Below are 25,614 nucleotides of genomic sequence, written 5' to 3'. Positions count from 1 at the left end.
GCTTGAGTACATTGCGGTTGTTACATCTTGAAGAAAATTTAAATAAGTAGAAAGCTTTGGTTAACTGCAGCAGGACATGGGCCTGAAGAAAGGGTTGTAAAACCTTCAGTGAACTATATCTTTCAATGATGCAAATACTCTGGTGACATAACCAAGAGGGTGGTGCCACTTCCAAATCACAAGCTTCTTACATGAAAGAAGAATGAGAGTCTTCAACAGCAGTGGAAACAACCCCTTCAGTCCATCATCACCTTTCAGTCCTGTCTCTGGAGCTTCATTCCAGGCCAAGCTGCACTTCAGCAAAAACTGTTAGCCCAAGCCCAAGCCAGAAAGTGAGAAGCAAATAAAACCGTATTGCACAACTTTATTGAAGGCAGGTTTGACATGCACATTTTGACTCTGAATAATGTGGAAGCCCCATAGCACTTGCTGAACAGGACCATTGGTGCTAGGATGGGCAAAATAAATTGCATACACATTTTTCATTTCTAATTTGATTTTTTCAAAGTCTGTTTTGTCAAACCACTGTGGAATGTTTATTGAACTTTTACTATATATTTATATGGCAGAACAGATATTTTGTATGTACTTATTATCTCTAGTTGAAGCATTTTTTTAATCCAATACCAGGTTTCCATGGTTTCCTCAAGATAAAGCCAGAAATGTTAATTGTAGTCAAATATTTTACACTACTGTGGTAATAGGAACATGAGAATTTAGGCACAGTTAGACTTAGCTTTGGTTTTGACCTACCTGTACCCAAGTGCTTTCTCTCTAAACTCTTCCAGTTCTCTATATTATGCTTTAAAGAACATAACTCCTGTGAGTGGATATATAAACATCCCCCCCGCAGTGTGAAACGAGGCGGCGTGCAGAACGTGTGGTTGAAGTTGTCAGCTACAGATATTTCTCCACATGAAGAAATGGATATCTCAGTGACATTCAGCTGTTTTCAATCTGCTGAAGTATTATTTTTTTGCACTAATTCTTTTAGGTTTTTGGTTAAATTAAAAAGATGGCAGGCACCTTATAACTTCTCTGCAGAATTTATAGTGGATGTCTCTCTCTATAGTTAGTACATCACACAGATATGCTGCGGTAAGCAGCTTCAGACGAGATCTCGTGTGCTTACTCTACGACTTGGAGTCTAGCACTGTAGGTCCCTTCTCTGTATGCCCTCTCACAGAGACATTCTCTGAAAGCTGTGGGAGCTACACCACCCCTGTCTGATGATGTTATCTTTTTCTTTAGCAAAACAGGACAAGGAGATTGTCTTGGGATTCTTGATGTTTCTGGATGAAAGGAAAAAAAAAAAAAAAAAAAGGCTAGAGGTAGATCACTGCTAAAGGTATTCAATGGACAGAAAAAAAAATAATAATAAAAATAAGGCTTTATCTTGACTCAAAATCATAAAAAAGTAGGTATAGCTAGCCCTCTACAGACTTTGAAGAGGGTTAAGAAAAATAATGTGAAGAGATTTCCCCTCTTTGTGCAAGGGCAAACCAGTATCTTTAGCCTTTTGCTCCAGAACAGCAAAAGTCTGGATTCAGTGATGAGAATTTTATTTTTGGTATAAGGAGCAGTTACAAGCTGAATACTGGCTGTAAGATTAGACCTTTAAATGGCTTTTCTGAGTATCAGAAGTACTGAGAGCAAAGCTGCTGACCCTGCACAGTTATCACATGGCCTGAGGCTTTGAATGTCAGTGGAAGCTTAGCCCTGTATCAAACTTTGTGTCCCACAATGAGTAGGCTTAATCTGAGCATCCCGTTGTCATGTAGGTATTTATCCTTGTGCAGAGGAATACAAGGCTCATCTGGCTATCTGAATACAAATGCCCGTGAGGGGGTTGTGTGCACAGTGTTTTGTGAGAAGCAGACTTTGGTCTCAAGAGGACATATCATCCTTTCACAGCGCTAATCAATCAGCATTTTTAATTTTACATATAGATGCTTTTACACAAGAACATCGGCATCTCTTCCTGGCCCCTCATTGCTTTTTGCTGCACATCACAACTATAAAATGTCTCAGCTTTGAAGCTGGAAAGTGAAAGCCTTTTTATTCTCCCGGATAAGAGCAACCACATGAGGACCTAACTTGCTTCAATTCACGTGCAACATGCTTCATATGTCTAATTGATTTATCTTAGCTTTCCCACAAGTCCTCACACAGACATGCCTCAGTGAGGCTTGAAAGGAGGGAGTACAACCTTATGGCTGAAAAGCTGGTGGTAAGTAATTAAACCTAGCAGCAGCAAGAACCCCTGAGACAAAATCTTTGGCAGTTTTCTACACCATGTAGTGAGCTTGGGTCACCAAGGGCCTGTAAATAGCATCATAATGACTGGTTCCTCAGCAGGGATAAACATGTGCTTTGAGTTTTCTAAATGATTCAGAGGCGTGCTGTGAGATAACTACTGATAACAAGCAGATGTGAAGTTTGCTTTTCAAGACAGGGAGGCAGAGGGGGAAAGTCAAGTAGATTTTTGGCTTATGGTCCACTCAGAAAGCCTGATATTTGAACATCGTTAAGGCCTTTTTTTTTTTTTTTCCCAGTAGAGCCACTCAGCTGTATCCAATGAAGGTAATGCTTCAGTTTTTGTGAGGGCTAGTGAGATAATGTAGGCAAAGTTTTCTGAGAGTCTGTACCTGAAGACTGGAACTTTATTTTGCAAGATTAGAAACTTGTATACTTTCTAAGTGTATTTTACATTATGCTAGTATCTTTCCAAAATCTTTCTCAAAACTTATATATGCATAAGCTTTTTTGTTTGGTTGTTGTTTTTTGTTTTGTTTTGTTTTTTAAGGTACTTAAGCACCGAAGGATGTGTTTCATCACGCCAGTCAGTGGGACCCAAAATTGTTACACCAGTGTGAACAACGCATCTATACTGGTGCAGTGATGGTACTCAGCAGTGTTACTTCTGTGGTGCTGTGAGCACAGGGATGGGGTCAGAGTTAACGTGGGGCTCTCAGCACTGTCTTTCATGTTAGCAGGACAGACGTGGAAGCAGCAGTCCTGTAGGATGGTGTGTTTGCAGGGTCTCAGAGGAAATCTGTTGTAGCATCCCAAATTAAAGGCTCTTACCAACAGATCACTTGCTCTTTCTCAAGGAGATCTGGAGTTTCACTAATAATATACAAATGAATTAAAAGAAATAAATTGCATTTGGGGCATTAGCTTTTCAAAAAAACTACATGTCAATACTTTTCTCAGTTGCAAAGATCTCTGGCAAAGTGAAAGCTGGGATAAAAGCTGTTATAGGGCTCAAAGACAAAGTGTGGACCACTCACTAAGAAAAGAGTCTGTTATCCACAGTGACTCTTCTGAAGCATACTGAAATAGTTTTCAGGATTAATTTTTAAATAAGCAATTTCATGTGCATTTTTTAGGATCTCCCTTCTAAATAGAATACCCTGATGCCTTACAATACTTAAAAAAAAAAAAAAAAAAAAAAAAAAAAAGGTAGAATTTCCCTAAAATAGCAAAGGAAGAGAAGAGTTTCCACCTGCCTGCTTGTGGTGGGAGGGGGTTAGAAATGAAAAGACTCTTGTGGCTCATCGTTTGTCTTATACCCATCTGTGTTGGCCTCTTTGGTTTCTGCTTTGTCCTGGATTTCCTGACAGAACTGCACTGACCTGTTGGGTATGGGTTTCCTGACCAGCAATGGCTGCCTGTGTACTGTGACACCAGCACACTGTCACAGAATCACAGAATGGTTTGGGTTGGAGGGGACCTTACAGATCACCCGGTTTCAACCCCCCTGCCATGGGCAGGGACACCTCCCACCAGACCAGGTTGCCCAAAGCCACATCCAGCCTGACCTTGAACACCTCCAGGGATGGGGCATCCACAGCTATTTGAATGCTGAACTCCACAGTGCCCTGGTGATGCACAATGCCTATGCAGATCACCCCTGGTTGGAGCGTGGAAAGAGCCAACTGGGCCTTCAGGCTGGGAGCCCCCACTCAGTGGGGTTGTGGTGACACTCGAGTCCTGTGTCTGCCAGTCTGAATGTAACCAGCCCAACCCACACAGCTTTTCCAGCACCAGTCCCAGCACAGTTACTAAAAGTGAGAGGGAGTTAGCCAGGGTGACTACTGGTGCAACAGGAAAACTGAGATCTTATAAAAATCTCCTCATATGCACAAAGGGGAAGAGTGTGATACAGTATTAATTGTTTCCTTTCTGATCTCCTTCATCCCAAAGAAGAGTCTAGCACGGCTCAGGAGGCCTCTGGGAGTCTTTTGTACAAACATCCATGTGGCAACTGAATGTTCACTGTTTGCAGTTGAGTCCATTTCCTATATGCATTGCAGCTGGTTACTGGCTGTTGTGAGATACCCTTTTCTCCATCTAGACAGTGACTCATTTTTATAATCATATAGTCTGTTGCTATTAACAATTTTCAAGAGCTTAGAGTGCTTTAAAAATGCAAAGGCTCATAACTTTACAACCAGAGGGGACCATTATGACCATGTCATCTGACCTTTTGCAGAATAGAAGACAGAATAATTGCTGAATGATGCCCATAAATTTTTTTCTGGATGTAAGGCATGTCTTTTAAAAGACATCCAGCCTTAATTTTAAAACTTCATGTGACAGAGAATCCATTAAATGTCTTTTCCATTGCTTCCTGTTGTTAATCATCATCTCTGATAAAAATCATCGGCTTGTGTCTGCTAGGAAAATCTTTATCTTCTCTGCCCACTACATTAGCTCTTGTTGTAACTGTGTACTAGAAAGCCCTGTGTTATCAGAAAGAGTTTCCATCTATGAACAAAACACGAATATCACCTAAGCCTCATCTTTGATTAACTGAATAAAAAGAGGTTGTTCAGCCCCTCATTTTAAAGCAGTTTTTTATCATCCTTTCTCTTGTACTGTTCAAGCCATTGCTGCATTTCAGGTTTTCAATGAGTGGATGCAAAAATGACATACGTAATTCCAGTAGTGTCACCAGACACAGTTATACCACATCTCTAAATCTTGGTTATAAGTCCAGCCATTGCATTTGTCCTCTCCTCAAGGAGAGAGTTTCCTACTGACGGGCTTTAGAGGTTACCCCCTCTGCCACCATCCTATTGCTGAAAAACAGTCTTCTCTTTCTCCAGCGTGACTGGGCTTTTGGTTTTTATATTTAGTTAAAAATATATATATTTTTTAATAGTGGACAAGTTAAATCATTTGCCCCACAACCCAATTGCTTTGTAGATTTGTCTCATCTGTATTTTCCCAGGTTTTCCTCCTCTGCTGGGGCTTCCAGCCCTGACCGTACATTCAAGACCCACAGGCTGTGCTGATCCCTTCCGAGTATCCTTGGCAGTTGCCAGGTGTTTTATGCTGTACAGACATATTGCCCGAATCCTCACAAGTCCTGTTAGAGGTTATATTGTCATCTGAAAGGATGAATACAGATTTTGCATCAGGCTCTTTCTGGCTCAGCACCTCTTTGATGTGTCCTCTTTCAACAGCTAGGTGGGCTGCCAGTATAATACAAAAGATAACAGTAATGTTCAGTCAACGAGTTTCTCAATGCAGTAGTAACTGTCTTTTAATACACCATCAACATCTATTTCTGTCACAGACATCTTACATGATACGAGAGTTGTTTCTGTGATTTTGGAAAGGCATATATTCCTCTGAGTCTTTGTTGAAGTGGTGTTGCCATGGAAAAAGGTGAATTATTTATCTCCTGTTCTTTTGGGGGCTGAGGGGACGAGAGGGAAAGATGTTGGAGGGTTCAGGGCTTTGTTTTGTTTTGCTTACAAATTTTGTTCTGCAACATTTCAAAGGCCCTCACTGTCAGGACTCCAAGCAGAGTAACTATAATGCTGCATTCACCAAGTCATTCATAATACACTTGAGGTTACACCATTCAAAGTGCAACAGGTTCCAGGTTGACTGTAGAGCCCATGTCCAGAATTTCTTCCAGGTTAAGCACAGGGATGTACGTGACACAAGAGAAAACTCAGAAGAAAGCCAGGCCATGGATGCGTGTGCGTTACAGACGCTGGGTCTCAGTGGCAGCAGGGACTCCTGCAGAGGAATAGGGAGCAGGAGGTGATGGAGCAGTGCCGGGGCTCTGTGCACAAGGACCAGGAGACAGAGAGCTGACCCAACATCCCACTGCATGTCTTCAGTTTTGCAAGGGAAAGGATGGGAAGAAAGAACAGGGTTTGAGAAGAGAGACTTCGGGTGTCAGGAGATGGGTATAAACAGACCTCTGGAGCTACCAATAGGTCAATTTATGTGTTATGGAGATGGAGAATTGAAGGTGAGAAGAACAGACACATAGCAGAGGAATGCAGGAAATGCGAAAGATTCAGATGGAGGAAAAGGAGTTAGCAGCGGCTGCAGTGCTCTGCTGGAAGAGGTCAGAAAGCAATGTAAAGAATCTGGTGTCAAGGGGATTTTAATCATTGAATCGAGAGGTGGCCATCCTGGGGTCCAAAATTTTAGCAGAAAGAATGTGGAGAAAGCACATTGTAGAAACTTCTAAAGAACGAACCTATAAGACTTAATGACAGCTTCAGCCTGAGTTAAAAACCTCAGATTTATTCATAAACCGGCAAGGAATGAGCCATTGATATGCTCCCCTTTGAAACAACATGGAAAATTAACACATTCTTGTGGATACCTACAAGGAGGGATTTCTGACAGTTTTAATCGTGTTGTGCAAAGCATTAGCTATCACGCAGAGCTGAAATTCCTGAGCAGAGGAAACATCCTGCAGAGGCAGGCAGGATACCAAAGAAGCGGTGTGTAATATCTAGCTGTCTATATGTTCGTATGGGGGAAATTAGCTGTGTGACAGGTACTGTCAGTGGAGTGTCAGAGACCTGCAGAGCTCTCAGGATGTTTGTAAGGGAAAAGATAGGGATGTGTGAAGTAGACTGAAGTGACTATTCAGTGAGTGACACCATGTCAGTCACTCAATTTTTACCTCCTCTGGCTAAAATTCAAAGTCTGGTTATGGAGGGCTGATTTATCCGAGTCCTGTTCTCATTTCTCCGATACCTACCAAACTGGCTAGCTAAATTAGAAGAGAGACCCGGGACTGGAGCAGCAGGAAAGCTAGGTAAGGATGGAGGGATGAAAGCTGGGATCACACTATTCCTCAGTCTCTCATAAATACTCACTTGACTGAATGATGTGCTGTTAATTATGAAGCATTCTGAATGTATTTCATTGCTAAAGCTGTTCAGTGAGCCTTTATATTTTTCTCATGTACAACACATATAAAGGAGGAAGAACAGGAGGCATTACAATCATACACAGTGCACAGTGACCAAGCAGAGAAGCTTTACTTTGCAATAATTCTCCTAGTAATATTCCCTATGGCCCAGGCTAGATCTCGTGCGTCCCCACAGATGGGGGGGACATTTGCACAGTCCCCAGTGGTGTTGATGGAAGCACTGCCTCGACAGGGAACCAGAAAGGGCTACTGAAAGATTTGATCCTGAGAAGAAAGAAGCTGATTTTGAGCATTATTTTTGTTCTGAATCAATGACCTTTCTTCAATTTTCAAACCCGTTTCAACTCTGGAGTCATTCTGGATTTGCATTGATGTAAAAGAGTTGAGAATCTGGTTCAGCAGAAACAATTTGCTCAGAAAGGCAGGAATTTCCAAGAAAACCTGTGGCAATGGCTTTGCTTGGTGTACCTCTGTAGTAGAGGGACCAGATGTTTCAAACCCTACCTGCTGTGGGTCAATTTTTGTTCCTGTGCTGTTTAAGGAAGACAGTCAGTCTGTATTTAAAGTCAAAGGAGTAAATGCAGAAAAGCACACTTAAAATTACTCTAACAAAAGTAGCAGAATACTGCAAATCTGATCAATGTAACATATTTTGGGGTTGAAAATTGGCTTATGCTAAATATCTAAATTTGGGGCAAAAATTTTGTGACTAAAGTAAAGAATTTTTGTTAGAAAAATGTTAAAATTATAGAAAAAAATGATTTATTATCTTTTCAGTTCTGCAGTCATTGAATCATAGATTTTCCCATTAATTCAGTGTTTGTACCAGGTATGTAGGTTTCTTTTTCTAGAGCTGTTTCGCTCTGCCAAAATCAGGAACTCCAGTCACTTTTTGATTGACAGAAATAAGTAAGGAAGTGGGATTAATCTGTAGTCTTAAAACAGAGACCTTGGCTATGAAGGAACTGACTTAATAGTAATAATAGACCAAATTTTAAAAGAGCTGAACCACCAGCAACTTCAGTTAACCTCCTACTCATGTATTTAATGTTAGCCTGCTTCTTTAATGAGTGGTCCCAATTTCACTAGGAGTTCCCAGGTAATTTTTAAATGCAGGCTGTTTCTTCAGTATTTCTCCTGAACCTGGACCTGGAAGTGCTTTACTTTCCCGTGGCACAAGAACATCCTTTTTTTAATATTCTAATTAGATCTGCATGGCATGCCATACTGAAGAAACGCTTGCTTCGCTAACTAGCACATCAAAGGCAGAGGAAGGTAAACTTGAAAAGTTGCAGTAAGGTCAGAACTAGAAAACCCACTAATTTCCACTTTCTCCTCATTTTTACCAACGATGATGTTTTATGCTAGATATCGTGGAACTCTTTTATTACAAAACATCTTTGAATAATCTGTTCACTTGACAGTCATAATACTTTGTGTTACCAAACAATTGCAGAGTTAGGGACAAATTCAGTAGATTTCTGAGCGCCTACAGCTGCAAGTGAGTTGGCACATCTGCAAGGCCATATGAATACCAGACTTGATTTACTAGGTGAATTTACAGTACAGAAAGTTATCCTAAGTCATTATAATATTTTAGAGCTGAGTTCTAGCGTCCAATAGCTGCTAAACAAATTAAATCTGTTTAAATAAATATACATTCACCAAAAAGAGTCTTGATCAAGCAAAGTGAAAATACAAATTTTAGAAGCCGTGTTTTTTGTAGCATTCTGTGTCCTACAAAACTGAAGGACGGTACATCCTCTTTTTCAAAAAAAGAGCTAAAAAGCAGGGAATGGGCAGCAATCAGCATGCCAAATTTGAGTTTAAGTTTCATCTGTGAGACAGTAATGACTCTGAATCTCCATGAGCAAGTACAAAGAGAATTTGGCCATGCTATTATAAGAAAGTAAAACAGATTAATCTGAGACTTAGCTTGAAGATGGAGTAAGCCAATGGGAACTGGCAATGAATCCAAACACTAAGACTTAATGAAAATTCAAGGCAATGTTTTCTACTTTGTAAGGTTGCCAGGTACTGTTCAGATAACTTAAGAGGACACAGGCCCTTGGTATTTTGTTTTGCAACACATTAAGCAACCTTGTTGAAATGCCGCTCTGTTAATTTAAGGCACCCTTAGTATTACAGTGGCATTTTATCGGTCAGTAGGTGTCAGACAAACTATATGATCCATTTGTCTGCAGTGGACGCTCAGCTTGCCACATTCTGATGCCTACTAGACAAAATGGTGAAAAAAAAAAACAGTAGTACATCAACTGGTAGTAGTACAGGCTGCCGAAAAACTTAGCATGAATGTGAACTCCCCCAGCTGTGGCGAACATGGTGAATAATGAAAGTTGGAGCTCACAAGGAGACACTTTTCTTGACTGTGAAAGGCCGATGCACTGAGTACTCGTTACATGATGAAAAGCTGACAGGAAACCTCATCAATCTCTGTTCTCCTTGCAAGCTGAGGGAACCATCCCAACAGAAAGTTTGCAAGAAAACAGGTTTTAATGCTTAAGCCTGTGTGCACAGTTGCCCAGTAGTCCTAGAAATCTTCCAGTACTCAATGTATTATATCATTAATTCTGCCTTCTTTGGATGTAATCAAATTGTCCTGAAATGCAGCATTGACTTTTATTGCTGTAAATAAGGGGTGTAAATACAGCAGGCAGTATGTTCAGGGTAGGGACTGTAGGGACTGGCTGGATCTCAGTGTTTTCTTGTGAATATCAGGTGAACTCAATCTTAAACAGTACTTCAGTGAATAGCTTCTACAAGCCTGCAGTTAGCACTTTCCAGTTTTCCAGAGGATGCTACTGTTTCCCATCCTGGTCCTAAACCTTTACTTCCCATATTGTGCCATTTAGTAGCCAGTAGCATTATCAGAAAATTTTCATTGATTTGTGTAGTCATGGTACATGTGGTTTAGTACCATATGTTTTCACATTCTGTATTAATTGACTGAGACATTCTTCTTCTCTCATATTTTTCCATATACTTTGAGTGCTTTTCAAGGAAGAAGTTACACATTGATAGAAAAAGCTTCCCTCCAGAATTTGGTGAGCTACTCTGAAATAGTTCCTGCAGACTGGAAAGGTCAACTTCAGGACTTGGATTCTGTACATTTATTTTAAAAATAAATAAATGAATAAAAAAATAAAGAAGGAAAAAGATCAGAAATGTGTCCTTTCACCACTAGCTGAGAGACACATACTTACTTGATTTGGTTGTTGTCTCTCCAGTTACCTGTGTGACTGGAGACCCTGCCTGAGAATGGCCAGGTCACACACTGAAAAGGGTGCCCACCCTCAGGGCAAATTAACAGGGAATGTGTTAAGCAAATGGGACCAAAAATCTCTCTCCAAAGCTCTCAACATCTTCTGGTAGTATAACAGGCCCATGATTCAACATAATGGACTATCTCCAGGGAGTTTCTCCCATTGTATTAATAGCTAAAAGGCTTTTAATTAGCTTCCAGCCTTTATTCTTTTTGATTCACATTCTTTTGTTTCTTCATCAAACAGACTTACCACATGCTTTATAAGAAAAAAAAATGCTATGGTGTTCCAGCATACAGAGCTACGCTGACCCTTATCATCTGCTCTCCCCATCCAGTGCCATAAAACATCTGGGAGGATAATCTGCTCGCTCCCCGTTTTCATTCTGGGCTAAGTTATATGCAAGGGCATATCCCCTCTCAGGGCAGTGAGACACCTTGTCAGCACCACTGATTTCCCCTAAATACATAAGCTTTCTGTGCAGCAGGCCAAAGCAAAGACACACCTATTTCCATTTGTAGGGATTAGAGCCAAAGCTCTTAACTGCTCTGACCTCTTGTGTATGATAGGCCGTACAATCATATCCAGTTACTTCTGTACTAAGTCCAATGACTTGTTTTTTGGCCAAAGCATATCCTTTGAATGAGGAGACAGGCTTGATCTAAAGACGTTAAAATACAGGGAATCCCCAGTGATGGTAATTTGTTCCAGTTGTAATCACCCCCACTGCCTGAATTTTTGCTTCATTTCCAACAGGCATCTTTTTACCTCTAACTTGTAGCCAGAGGTTCATGTTATGCCTTCTCTTCACAGACGTGCCCTTTAGTACCAGTGCTTCATTAAAGCACCCAGAGTCTACAGCCAAATCCTTTTATTTTTTTTTTATTTCTTTAAAATGTTTTCTTCTGAGCAGAAAAGGCATTTGGATCAATTTAAGCTTCTCACTGCAAACCCTGTTCCCATGATAAGACTCGTAGCAAGGTAATGGCAAGTAAGACTTTGAGACTGCATCCTATGGATGTAGGGGTCATGGGCATCCATGGCTTGATGGCAGCCCCCTCCCATATGTGCTCCCTTGGAGTTTGCAGCTCTGGAGGCTCCTGACCGCACCAGGAGCTGTCTTTGGCCACCAACTCCAGAAGGCCTTTTCTCATGGCCTATGCATAACGTGCCTGGCCCACAGCCACCGAAGCAGTCCAGGCTGCAGGTGTTGTCTCCAGTAGAAAAAGCCTGGAGAGCTGCAGCAATGGGTCAGGCTTTTGGGCTCCCTGTGTCAAGCTGGCTGTCCATCAGCGCCATGTTCCCTAAGGCCTGTCCAACTTCCAGCTCCTTGCAGCAGGCCAGGAAGCTGGATCTGCCCTCTTTTGCCATAACATTGTAGTGGGAACCCTTTGTTAGCTTTCTTATCTTCTCACCTGTCGTTATCCTTCTTGGAGGCACTGCTCTCCAAGCACACACAGCACGCAAGGCTTATACTTTTTTTTCCTACCATACTTTAGCCATGCAGACAGTCATTTTCTGTAAGTGGTCCCAGCTTATCCTGCAATTCAGCTAGCTTGAATGGCTGCCCTGTATGCCTCATTAGTTGTGTGTTAAGTTTTGTGCTCCTTTGGAAACCTTACCAAGTTTGTGTCCACAGCCAAGAGAGGCCAAAGAAGGATCTCCCACAAAGCTGGATGCCGTTTTCAGACAGTGCAAAACATTATAAAGCAGCTAAGCAGTTTAGTAACTAATGAAATAATGATTAAAAATAAAGTGCTCTTCGGTCCTCTGGCTTCTGTCCATGTACAGCAAAATCCTGACCTGAGGTTGCTCATGCACCTTGGCAAAAGACCTAGAGGAAATGTCTGTAAGTGCCTTTAACTTGTGCTTAATAAAACTCTTGATAAAACAAGGAGTGGAAGAGAGAAGAACCTGCCTAACAAATTTTACCACCCTTAAAATTTCTACAGGATTGCAGCGCCTTCACTGGGTGTATCCTCTCTTGTCTTTTGACACAAGAGCTACCAGGATATTTATCAAGCGGTTTAATCTGTTATATTTGCATTGCGTGTGCAACTGTGTGCTCTAATTACACTGCATTCATCTTGTAAAACTGTAGAGACTTTACCTTTGATCTTGCCAGTAAGCAACAGTATTCATGTGACAGGATATGAAGGAGCTGAATCCACTCGTACACCTTAATAGTTTTGAAAGTTTTTGTTTTCAAGCATTAAAGAAAGTCTTACGTAAGCTATGTAAGGAGTAATGCGTCTTTTCATGTGAGCGAACAGGATGCTGACTTTTCTTGTGGATCAGGCCAGTAGTGCAGAACAAGAGCAAGCAGAATGGTAAAAACCATTATACCCTTGTGTGACAAGGCTACCTCTTCTGTGTGCAACAAACATTTCTTCTTCGTGGAGGCTCTTTGTGTAAGATTGTCAGAGTACAGGGAGTTGATGTGGGACATAAGCTTAGCAAATACAATACGTCTTTCATCAAATTCACGTTAATGGTTCTGCTCACACTGAAAGCTCTGCTTTTCATGATCTTGTCTGTGACATGAGCCTTTAGCTATAGTTTATGGCTTTCAACATTTCCAGTTCTGCTTTTCAGGAGTATATAGTTCAGCCATGGAAAAATTCATATTGGGCTGAAACTTGGCATAGAAGGAACCAGCCAAGAAATAAACGCTCAAAGTCAAATAAAACTGCTGAGAATCAGATATTTTTAGAAATACTTTCACTTTTAAACATTAAAATTATTTTTCAGCCTATTATTTAGAAGGCTTAGAGCAGTACAGGGACTTTGTGTCTGTGGACTCTGAAGACATAAGGAAGAGTTATTCTGAAGTTCATCAGACTTTTCTTAAATAGGTTATAGTGCTATGTGTTCATTTTTTTATTCCAAAGTTTCCACTGAGTTGCCAGGCTGGCTGCTTCACCTGCTCTTCTTGTTCTACACTTTCAGCTTATGGAAGAAAAGCCATTTTCCAGCTCCCTGGTTTGAGTGATGCACCTGCACTGATATAAATTATGTGCAACTCTGTGGTAGCAAAAGAGGTTACACTTGTGTAAGTGCAATCATGATAAGAAACAAGAGTGTTTAGTGCAGTGATCTACAGAAAACATTTGACACTTGCATTGAGCAAATAAATTATAGTGTCTCCACACTTAGGTTGAAAGAGTATGGGTCAAGGGTGCAATGTATTTCTCTGCTGGAGTTCCAAAGAGCAGCTGCAGAGTATGGCATAAATAACAGCAGATATTGACTTCTTTTGGAGTGAAAAAGCAGGATGTATTGACCCTGAAATTAAATATTGACCCCAGATTTGCTCCAGTCTCTTTTTGCTTGAAGGAACAATAAATCTTGGTGTTTGGCAAAAAAATAAGAGTTGAAAAACAAATTCAGGCTTGACATAGTTGTGTACAAATTTGATACCTTTCTAAGTAAAGAAAGGGTCCATTTTCCTTCTATTTTCTGTGGTATATCATATCAAAATATGGAAACTTGATTATTACAACAATTATTTGAGGACTACAACATTCTTTAACCAGGTAAACATATGATAGAAAAACACTGGAAACCAATGAGTAAGTTATAAGGCAGACATTTAGGTTTGCAGTCTAAAAGACTTTGGCACTAGCTTCAGGAAGAATAACTTTTTAAAATCAAAAAATGAACACATCTCATCATTCTCCGTTCCTTTCCTCCTTCTTGCTGAACTGTGTCCTTCCAAAGAAGTAAACATTGCTTTCACTTGGCTTGCTTTCACAGAAGCACAGGCTAAGATTTGGGTTTTTATTTTGTTGTTGTTGTTGTTTTCTACTTTAATGATTAATTATGATTAGGATTTAATTATATGATTATATTATATTATTATATGATTTATTATAATTATGATTTAATGATTAATAATGATTAATTATTATACATTTCTCAAAAACTTCTAATATATATTTGCAAATTAACTGAGAAAAAAAATAATGTCTTACAATTTCAACTCTAATCAAAGCAAATAAAGTTGGTAGCAAAATCTAATTTCTCTGTTTGTCCTTCTGAATAAGAAAAGCATTTGGTTCAGTTTAAGCCTCCCACCATAAACCTCAATTCCCTGATAAGACTTGTAGCAATGAGCCTGAAACGCCTGGTTAACACCTGAGGCCTCTGCAGATGTGGAAGTCACAGGAGTCCATGGCCTCATAGCAGACCACTCCCCTACATGCTGCTCTGAAGCCAGAGACCCTAAAATTCCCTGGCTCCATTCAGAATATTTTGCAAATACTTGGTTTTCCATGATTTCATAAGCTCCCTAGCAAAGCATTAAAGATGTTGTTTTTAGCAAATTCAGCAAGGGGTATATGTTTCAGGAAGATCATTATTATTGCAGGTATTATTATTGCTATTATTATTGTTACTATAGCAACATGTCGACTGGTTTGTTGGGGTGCTCTAACAAATTTCCCACGATACCTAAAAATGGCAGGTTGTTACAAGGCAGGCATGCACAGAACAGATCTAGTAGGTTAATGCTTCTGATGGATTTGTCAACTTTTGTGTTTCTGTGTTTGCAGTAGAGTTTTCATCTCTTTAATGTGGTGATTGCATTGGCATTAGGAAGGCGGTAGATTGGTGCTACATGGGTAGGTAGTATGTTCCTTGAACTCCTGGCTAACCACTTACCTTGTCTGCGACTACAGTGCTCTGGGTGCCATTTGGCATAGCTTTTCCTCACTTGGAATGAGCAAATTTAATTATTCTATTTTCAGTGTCTGTCAAGACGGTGTAAATTTGCTTGCTTCTTTATTAGGAGGGAAAACAAGAATTGCATTTGTCAGCCATGCTAATCCTGCACTACCTTTGTGCACGAAGTTATAGTAATGTATGGAAGAATAAATTTTCCTCTCTAAATACAGAGAAGAACACTAAGCAGGAAAAATCACAGGAACTGTGATGGTATTAGGTGGAAACACCCCATTTATCAGGGCTGTTGCTCCTTACATTGCACAGCCATTGCACACTGGCTCAACTGTGAAAAATGTTCTGATCACATGAGGAATTCACTCTTAGTCTGCTTTTTATCCAGGAAATTGGATGCTGGTGAAATTGAATGAGCCAGGACATGGGGAGAGCTCAGGAGCTGGAGACAGTGCAGGGCATGGAGAAGACAGGAGAGGGGGGAGGAGGGGAGAGGTGAATGAGAAAACTGAAAGGTGGTAGCTGAAATCGGTCACAGTCCTTCCTTTTAGCCTAGAAATCTAGCTTTATGGAGAAAAACAGCTTTTGAAAAGATAAGATTCAGGAAAAGGAGATAGAGACTGAGGTTGGTTGGGGGAGGTTGGTTAGGTTGGAGATGGAAACAGGTTTTATTTTCTCTTCTATCAAGACTGCAATATTTCTGAAGAAAAAGCCATACCTTAGGTGGCTTTAGAAGAACAGTAAGGTGAAAAATAAATCCTACCCCTGTCAGCCCCTTGCCTTTGGTGATTTAACACTGTGTTCTCAATTCAGATGAGAGGAGTAAGGCAGCACCATTCCAGAGGAGCGCTGTTTGTGTCTGGACATAATCTCACTCCTGTGGTTGAACATGTAGCCTTAGGAGATGAGGTATGAATTTACAGTCAGTGGATTTGTGACCTCAAGCTCTGTTCAACGCAGTGCCTGCAGGCACCGTTTCTTCTCCATTCAGGTACTTCAGCCATGCAGTCTTGATATTTTTGTGGAAAAGGTCAGTCAGAAGTGGCAATTTACATTCATGACCATAATTAAATAAACCAGTAGAGCATGCCTCCATAAACGTGCTGTGCTTTCTGCACCACATCCCTCTGTGAGGTCCTACTGCGTTCTTCCTCAAGGCCCTCTCTGTTTTTGGGGCCCAAGTCCAGCTGCCTGGTCACGTTCCCCTTAGGCGCCTGTTTCACTGTCAAGTACATAGCGCTGATAGGAACAGCTTCACCTCATTTTTTACCTACACATAAGTCTTCCAAATAATGTCCTCAGACAGACGTTTTAATCAGAAAGAGGCAATTCCTGTATTAGAGGATGCTTCCTAATGAAGGCAAAAGAAGCCTTGCCACTAGGTCCAGCAAAGGCTGGATAAAGGCCTGCATATCTACTTGAGACATTAACTTTTTTCAATTCTGTTCATGACAGTTGTTCATCACAAAATTCCAGTTGGAACATGTAACAACATGTATATTTGTAGATACAGATATCTGCAATTTAGTGCTAACTAATCACAGTCTTTATAACTTTCTCAAACTTTTGCTTTTCTGCATGAAGTTGGATATACTTGTTCATAGCCTGCAGGCAATTATTTTTTTTTCCTCCTGAAAGCCTCATCAAAAGCAGCTCTGTATTTTCCATAATGGAAAAAGAGAAATACATTTTTATGACATCAAGTATGGTTGAAACTCTATTTTGTTCTGCTCCACAAGCTAGTGCAGAAGAGAAAAAAGCTTGATGAATGAGAAGGGCATGCAGCATGCTTCTTCCTGCCTAGTGAAAATTGGTTTACATTCATATGTGTTGCAGGAGTTTAAAAGCACTTTACGGAGACACATGGGATTTTCTAATACGCTTGAATGAATGACCTGCCGCGACGGCATTAGAAGTGCATATGTGCACGTGCACATGCTCATAGAAACTTTCACAGAACAGATGGGCTCCAAGTATTCCCATTTGACTTGTGCAGGCACATAAAAAAGTTTAATTTCTGTAGATAGCTGGAATAGGTTGTGTGGCAGCATCAGTGGATACGGAGCTGTTGTCTCGTCATGTATGACTGGACCATTCATTTGGAGAAGGCAAGCTCTTCTTTGGACTGTAAAACGGTGATCTGACCTATCACTCTTAAGCACTGTCCTCAAAATGATGATAAAAGTTGGAGAAAGTTAGTAAAAGTTAGTAAAACCAATGGTGGAAGCTTCCTGTGAAGAGAATGTGTTTTGCACCTGTGCTCTGGCTGACTTCACCACAAACTGACAAACCACATTTGCAGCCCCAGCCGAGATCATGTTGCCCTCTTAAAGAAATTTATCTTAACAGCCACAAATCACAGAGTTATTATTTTTTTCTACCTACCGGTTAATTTAACATCATTGCTAGAGTTACTAACACCTAAATGCTGTGTTATAAAAATATAGAATATTAGGGAAAATATATACTTAGTCTGTTACCTAGTTTCCTCCTTTCAGTCTAATGTAATTTGAATTAAGGCGCAAATCTATGTACATTAATCATCAAATTATACCACCTTAATTAGGAGCTAAGTTTCATAAGGAAGCTTGCTTAGTTAAGAACAGAGGGCCCAGATGTTGACAGAAATGGCATTACTTTGCCATCTGGCTAAATGCTGTAACTCTGAAGGACATATCCCTTCTGTGACTTTGCTAAGTCTTTGTTCAGTCTAGTTTTAATTAACTCATTGGATGGAATATCCTGAGATTGTCTTAGGAGACTATTGAACAAGCCAAAGATCTGGCTTTGATCTCGCTATAGCTCTGGCTGTATATCTTCTTGCGAGTCAATCTAAAACTCTCTTGTTTGGGCTACAGCTTGAGAAAGGCTTTTTGCTATGATGTATTGTGGCTGTCTTCCTGTCATTGAATAGGTCTTTAATTCACACATGATTTTTTATCTTTTCACTGATCCAGGTGTTTTTTTTTTTTATCATTTTCTGAAAAGCTTAATTAGATTTTTGGGGTTAGTTCCAGAGGCATGCACTGAGTGATCTCCTGCTTGATTTTCATTAACCGAGGGCAGACACATCTCTCTTGTTCCAGACGATTATTTAAAAGCAAATCACTTACTGGTTTTTGTTCTGGTTTGAGTTAAGCTCTAGATGTGTCTTTAAATCTAATAGTCTGTGGGATGTTGGACCCTCTGGTAGCGTGATATCTTTACCACATTGCTATGGCTGGACGTTAAACTACTGCAAATCTGTGATTGTTCTTAAAATCTACCATGTTAGTTCTTCAGTTCTGCCCATAATATTTGCATAACATACAGTTTAGATATTCAGCAGTCTTTGTTCACCCTGTGTTGTGGTTGGGCTTTTTGTATCCTTTCAATTAAGATATTTGGTGTTTAATCACAGTAGGACATTGTTTAGTGATGGTATATAATTAAATGGTGATGGTTGTTGAAGTGTATAATTAGGATTTTTGACAATTCATTGTGAATCTCTGGTCTGCTGTGAAGAGGAACAAAGACAGAGGGAAAATGCTGGCTGGGTTATATAAATAAGTGGGAGATGATGGTCAGGCCAAAAATGAGGGTTCTCCCCTCCTGTAATGAAAGGCTTTGTGTACATTACATAGAATAAAGTATTTCTTAGGCTGAAAGCTTTCCAGAGATAATAGTGTTGGCCCTCTGAGACTCTTTATTATGTCAGATGTGGGATTATGGATTTACGGGAAGCGGCTGCTACCTCCGACAGACTCGGTCTCGGGGAGGAGACTTTGCCTCTCCTGCCTTCAGAATTTCAGGCTACAACCTGCACATCATCACAGCTGGGGGCTTTCCAAGTCATCCAAGAGAAGAAAACCCCTCATCTCCACTGAAATACCCCAGGCTTTTTGGACAAACTGCCCTCTCCTATCTGCCTCCAGCTTCAGGGGGTATGGTGAGCCCTGCTGGCCCCAGCCCAAGCATTGCGCCCACAGTGGTGACGATGGCTCTTTGAGGGCAAGATTATGAAAAAGCCCTGTCAATGGTGGATTCTTTTATTGTCTTCTGGCCTTACAGAAAGACTTATTCTCTTTTTTCTTTCTTTCTTTCTTTTTTTTTTTTTTTTAAGAGTATGAGAACATGCTGTTCTAAAATGCAATCTGAACGCCTCTCATCACTATATAGCTGCAAGAAACGGATATTCAGGTGAAAAAGAAAAGTCCCCAATGTGAAGCTCATGATAAAATCAGAGGAACCATCATCACTGTCCCCATAAAGAATTGCACAGCTCTTTCAAGGAATGAACCCCCATTCACAGAGCAGGTTTTGGAGGTGTGCTTTTTTCCCTCCAGAGCTTATTCATGCAATCAGGTTGTGCAAGACCCTGTAGAAACCTGTGAGGACAGAGTGGTTTGGGGTTGGTCTGTTGATTTATTAATTTATGAAGAAAGAGGCACTGTGTCTTGCAGTGTTTACTTAAAATATCAAGTGGCTGTTTCAGCCACAGCCTTGCTGCCGTATTTCATGATTTTCCACCTGGCACAGGAAAACTGGCACAAGTGAGGTGAGTACATACCCACCACTTTGGTTTTAAGTTTAGCTGCTTTGAGTGCTTCCTAATAAATAACCACAAACCTTTCCAAAATAAACAAAGCTTTCTTTTATCCCTACTTGATTAGAAAAACAGAAGCGAAACTACTGAATTCCAGAACAAATGACAGCATGTTTGTGCTGAGTATTTTTACCAATGGCACAGTAAAAATCTGAGCATGGAGTCGCGCAGGTTGCTCCCATCCACCTTGTATCACAAGCCTGCATCACACCCCCTGGGCTAGCAGGACCATTGTCATGAAGACTGTAGATGTGGGAGGAAGGATGGCACCCATGGGCCCCTCAGGGTTGAGCAGAAAGGAAATCATGGCAAGAGACTGAGCAAGGAGTGAGGCAGGGTGTGGCAGCAGGGACAATTTGGTAGTCTCACTACTCTTCTGTCTAATAAACCAAGAGTCTTGGTTTCGCTGGCTGACAGCTCTCTCTAGCAAAGCCCCAGAGATGTGTTTGCAACTTAAGGGCTCCTGCAGACCTATCCTGCAATAACCACAAAGTTTACTCATTCAGCTGCACATATCCCTAGGATGGGGTCGTCAGGCAGCATTTAGGTCACAGAGAGGGGCAGTGGCACCATGCGGTCAAGGGGCAGCTGCTCGGAGAATCTTCAGTCCATGCTGTGCTTACCGGGGCAGCAGCCTCATGCTAAACTCTACCCATCCCATAACCTGGTGTTGTGTGGGCATGGACCATCAGACGGGAGGGGGTAAATAGGGTATCTATTTGAACTTAGCTCAAGTTTTGGCCTTTATAGTGCAAGGACATACTCCAAACTAAGGCAAGGAGATTTTTACTCAGGGAAAAAAAAAAAAGGTGGGTGGGGGGGGTGTAAAAAAACAGAAAGAGAGAAGAAAAGAACTATGAACCAGTCTGAGTTTTTGCCATTTATAACCATTATAAAGAATGATTGCTTTCTGAGGTAAGTTAGCCATATGGAGCCATAGAATCATCTGTTTTGCTGACTGCAGCTAAACCATTCATGGAGGATCACAGGAATTGTTTCCATGAAGGGTAGGTTAATAACCTGTAAAACCACATAGAAAAGAAGACAAAAACTTTGAGTTTTGTGGCTGGCTGGATCCAGTAATCTCAAAGCTACATGAGGTTTGTTGTTGCCAAAGATGTGTATTTGCTTTTCATTTGAGTGTGCTAAAGTAGTATGCTGAGTTTGTGTCTGTAAAAAAGCTTCTTTCTAAAAAACATATACATACACACATATGCATATGTGTGAATGTATTGTATAAGTATATACACTTATGTAATCAGTATGCATATATATATGTATGTATGTATGTGGTCACTCACATGACAAAATTTTAAAATCCTCTCAGTCATGTAAGACAAGTTTCCTTTCCTGATGCCCAATCATGCTTATTTGTAAAAACAACAACAAAAACACCTTACTTATTGCACGTAGGTATGTGAATTTAAACACTTACCGCTGGTTTTTAAGAGTTTTAGTTATCTAAACCTAGAGATAGGTTCCTCATGGGATCATCTACTTTTACTAGTGAGTTCAGCACCCAGTGGGAGCCTGTTAAGTGCCTCTCAGTATTTGGTTCTTACCTACATGTTGCATGTACTCAATAGTTTATTCAGGGCCTTTAAATACAGCTCTTAGATATACTGCTCATCAGTTTTGAAAACATTATCCTGGAGAAATTTATCATTTGAAGGCAGCAAACCAGGCTTGAAGTCTTCCTTCCGAACTGGAAGGGATGTTATCTCTTTGCAATGAATCACCCTGGGGAAAACTCCTCCTAACTAATGTACATATTTTCGTTTCCTGTACTGCATTTCTTCAATCATCTTATCAGTACATTTTTTGTCAGGGTTGCAAAGGGAACCTTGCATCGTTGTCAAAACTGATTTGCTAGCAGAAATATTATTATGGGGCCACCTAAGATCCTGCAGCAAGAGCCAAGAAAAGAACACAGAGGAAAAGACTTCTAAAAGAATTATTCAGCAAGAAAATGTGTGTGCATATCATCCTCAAGTGTTCAGAGACGTGCTCCTGAAGCACAATATAGTTGAGGAGTTAGGTATTTTATAAAGTAGCTGCTGCAGGTCAAAGAGCAAAGATATTTGGTCTCCCATTAAAAAACACAGAACAACAACAGTAAAAAAAAAAAAAAAAAAAAAAGGCAAACAAACAAAAAGCCCCTCCCCCAGCAAAACCTCTGCTTATCTGGAGCCCAAAAGGCATCTGCAGATGTATACCCCCTGCGTGAGAACAAAGTCTTCAGTCACTGGCATGCAATGCTATAAAAACAAATACTACAAAGCCTAGTAACAGGGGGATGTCTCACTTGCATATTTTTTGTGACCATCTTGGTTTGCAGAGAAAGGGGTCCCCAAAGCATGTGAGCCAGCAGGATCTCTTTGTACTGGGTCGCTGTCTGTTTGGCCAGATGTCTTCCCAACAGTGAGATAGAAAAACCAGAGATTTTATTAAAATAAGTCAGGGAAGGGAATGGAAAAAAGCATGTGTCCAGTGAAACAAGGCACATCATGTCCCATCTGATATTTATTAAACGTTGATCAAATCAGCGGTGAGAAATGCACATCGTGCGGAAGTGACCTCGGCTCCCTGGGTTTTGAAGTTAGTGACAAATGTCTGGGAGCAGACCAGCATTAAAACCATGTGTACGGGACACAGAGAGGAGTATGCTGTGCTAGAAGCAGTGACAAGAAACCAAGAAGAGCAGGCTGGAGCCAAGAACCCAGTTTTGGAGGTTTTATGTATGTTCTAGCAATGGGATGGGCATGCAGAATCTCTCCCTGTACGTTTACTATATGGCTTTCTGGATGAGATGTTACACATCTCCTGGAAGAACACAACATTGTGAGCGAGCCATGAAAACAAGCAGTCAAGTAGGTAGAAGTGCAATTGATTCTGGTGGAAATTTTGTCAAATTAAAGCCCAAGTGTGGCTTGCTTCAAGACTTGGCTCTGAGCTTTTGTGATGAACCTGTACTTTTATGCCAACCTGCTGGGTGTTATGTAATCACAGTGAACATTTCAAACCACCTCCCATCTGTTCTTGCATAATGTTTTGGCTATCGTGTCTTTTCAGAGCAACCCTTCAATAAATAAGAGTGTCCTGAGAGTGTGGACTAAATGTTTTTCCTGTATCAGAACAATCTTATTTGGGATTGGTCCCAAAACACGGAGCGGGGAAGAACAATTGGGCAAGTTGAAGCCAGGTTCCTTGCTTGGGGAGGAAGTGGAGCCCCGATTGCGTTATAATTCATCCCTATACAGAGAGGGTTGCACTCCTGGCTTTTACCTTTACTCATAGTCTCTTTTGTTTAGTTGCACAAAAAGACATCAGAAAGAGTCTTCCAAAACCTTTCTTCAAGGTACCTCTGTCTTCAGTAATTTTTACATGTTTAGTAAGCTACAAAGTCAACTGGGATTATCAGCAGAGTTAAGGGCTATGTATTTGCAATAAAGAGTACATGTCATGGCTCTAGACAACTTTACTGCGTCCATCTAGAAAAGGAAAACAACAGAACCTGTCAGGGCTCCCTGGCTTTTCACTGCAGTCCTGGACCTGGGGCCCATTAGATGAGGGCTGGGGGGTTTGCTGACAGTCAAGCACAGTTTTAAGCTGACAGACAGAAAGCACCAGCAGGCATTTCTATACCACTGTTCCAGCCCAGGTTAGTTAATGGAATTGCTCTAGCCTGTGCTATCACTTTAGTCCGTGGTGTTTATGTTATTGGTACCAACAGCGCTGGATTGCTCAGGGATGGAAAGATCTGGCTTTTGTTGGGGTACTGTTCTGCTGTCTGTTTGAAATACACTGAAAGTAAAAGTTCCAAAAAGCCAAAGTGCTCTTTTATTGAACCAGTGTTAGAGAGGACTGAGACAAGTGAAACAAGATCCTTATGATGTACTGGAGCACGCATGATGCGAGGTGCAGGACTGCGATATATCCAATGACATCAACACTGCTTCAGCTCATTACACTACCCAGGAAGTTGGAGTACAGTGACAGAAAGCAGGTCATGTCATAGAATGAGTAATCTTAATATCAGACTGCCATCAAGTGAAACTTTTCTACGTGTAGTCGCTGTCAAAGGTTTTGTTTTGATTTCTGCTTCTCTCTGGGCTTTGTAGCTCTGCAGTCTATCAGTCTTCCCAGTTAAGGATTTGATCCTGCTTCCATTAACATTGAAATAGTGAGGATCAAGCTTTCTGTTATCTGTACAGCTTAGAAGGTGAATCTGATGTGCTTTGTGCTGCAAGCTTTGAGTGTTTTTTGATATGTGGGATGTTCAAAGGCTTAAGAGTTTGGGAATATGAATTTTAAACCCTTCAGAGGAGTAACCTCGCATTCAGCACACAGTATACAGCCCTCAATGAGCCCAATAGCAAAACGGTGCTCCAGACACCATTGTGAACCAGTTTCAGTCCCTGAATGCATACTGCAAAACTTTAGAAAATTGCTCTTTCCTTCTCTGGCTTTTTCAACAAGCAGAGCTTGCTGAAAACTCACTTGCAAACTCCTTGAGACTATCAACCAGACAAAGGAAAACAGCTCACACATCAGAACCCATAAGCAAATGTCATCATCAAAATATGGACTCTACACTTTTCTTTTGCAGAAGTTACCAGTCTTCCAAGTCCAAGCAGTGACAAACAGGCTCTCCAACTGCCCGTGTGGGCACCAGCTCCTCTTCTTCTCAGCCTCATGGGGAGGAGTAAAGCTTTTCCCCTCCAATTTCTCCTTTGTGGCTTTGTCTTCTCTCCCCTACCGTTCCTGAAAAAGAGAACCAGTTGTTCCCAACTGGTCTTATGCCGAAACCTCAAGTAACCCAAATCTGTGACATCGCATTCTTCACATGGCAGCCAAATGTGTCGTCACAGCTGAAAGCTTTAGGAAACATGAGGTAACATAATGTGGAAAGCAGGTTGACCTGTGAAAGAGGCATTTCTGCCTTTCCATGGCTAGTATATGTGCAAAGGGCATTGAGAAAAAGGCCTAGTCAAATAAACTTTGCACAAATCCTCTTCCTGAGTTGCTCCAGTTTCTTCATCCCTCCTTCAGGTACCGCAGGTCTGTGGAAGTCAGTAGATGCTATTCTTTGAGAAATAAGGTTGACTTAACGTGCTGTGTTGGTCACCAATCCTCAACAACCCCAGGGGAAGAGGCCTGTGCTTTTCTCTTAAGAAATACAAAATAAAAACAGCTCTGCAGAAGGGCATGAGCTGGGAAAAGTAAAATCAGCTGTGGGCTAGGCCTCGGGGGAAGTATAAGTTACTCATAAAAAGCTACAGAGCAAGTCTTGATTAGTTAAGTAATCTGGTACACAGAATTTATTAGAACTTAAAGCTTTCCTGTGGGACTCCCCGAATAGTTCACAAATAGAGTAAAATATCAAAGAGATGCATATTTTGACAGACACAGAAAGCTGCATTTATCCTGGCCTATTAATGCATGTCATAAGGAGGAATAAATCCAGCCCATTCATTTCAGTGCATTTTGCCTGTTCTTACACATTCGTGTTTCTCCTGAATTTCTTGGTAACTGAATGCCTCCAAAACTCTCAACCTGTTCCTGAGGAATATGTTAAGAGGAGTATTTGCTCCATGATATATTTAAAGATATCAAAGCATTCTGCAAAAAAAAACATGAATTTAAAATAATAAGTTTTTTTTTTTTTTTTATGTCATTGATTTAAGGCACTTTTTCCTAATCATGTCTACAAGGGAAAATTCACCAGCATTCTTCTGCTGGTATGGATATGCCACTAGCTTTACCAGCATAACAGCCCTCGTTCTCTTTGGAAATAGCACTCTCCAAAAATAAAAATAAAAATAAATAAATAAATAAATAAATAAATAAATCTCATTATGGAAAGAAAG

At 40.7% G+C, this 25,614-nt stretch overlaps 1 protein-coding gene across 2 annotated transcripts in view; it reads left to right on the top strand.

Moving 5' to 3' along the window:
• Positions 1 to 25,614, top strand: part of COLEC12 (collectin subfamily member 12) — a 94,836-nt gene that overhangs the window by 50,670 nt on the left and 18,552 nt on the right. The window lies entirely within an intron of this gene.

Source organism: Oxyura jamaicensis, chromosome 2 (genome assembly GCF_011077185.1).
Source record: "Oxyura jamaicensis isolate SHBP4307 breed ruddy duck chromosome 2, BPBGC_Ojam_1.0, whole genome shotgun sequence".
In the NCBI taxonomy this organism is placed as follows: domain Eukaryota; kingdom Metazoa; phylum Chordata; class Aves; order Anseriformes; family Anatidae; genus Oxyura; species Oxyura jamaicensis.
The sequence above is the reverse complement of the archived record's forward strand: the minus strand, read 5'-3'. Positions and strand labels throughout refer to the sequence as shown.